Consider the following 389-nt stretch of genomic DNA (forward strand, 5'->3'; position numbering starts at 1 on the left):
AGGCTGTGGGTGTAGAGCTGCTGCCAGGCCCTTTGTGTCGGGGAGGGAGAGGGTCCTGTCCCTGCTCAGCACTGGGGGCTCTCCCTCCAGCCTGTATGGTGCCCCCAGGACCCCCAGGCAGGGCCCAGGCAGGGGTCTGGGCGCACACCGGCCCCATGACCCAGGACTCCTGGGGTCTTGCTTTGAGGGGTTCATGAGGGGCTTGGGGAATCTCATCTTGGCTTACGGGGGTGCCTCAGTTTCCCCGTGAGGGATGATGACGATGCTCTCCTTGCCCAAGCGGAGGTGGATCCTGGGTGTCCTGTCCGTTCCATCGCTGCCCCATGGGGGTGGATTTAAAGCCCTTACGGGGGGGACAGAGGAGGGGTTGGGGTGCTGGGGGGTTTGTC

Source organism: Pygoscelis adeliae, unplaced genomic scaffold (assembly GCF_000699105.1).
Source record: "Pygoscelis adeliae isolate BGI_AS28 unplaced genomic scaffold, ASM69910v1 Scaffold844, whole genome shotgun sequence".
NCBI lineage: Eukaryota > Metazoa > Chordata > Aves > Sphenisciformes > Spheniscidae > Pygoscelis > Pygoscelis adeliae.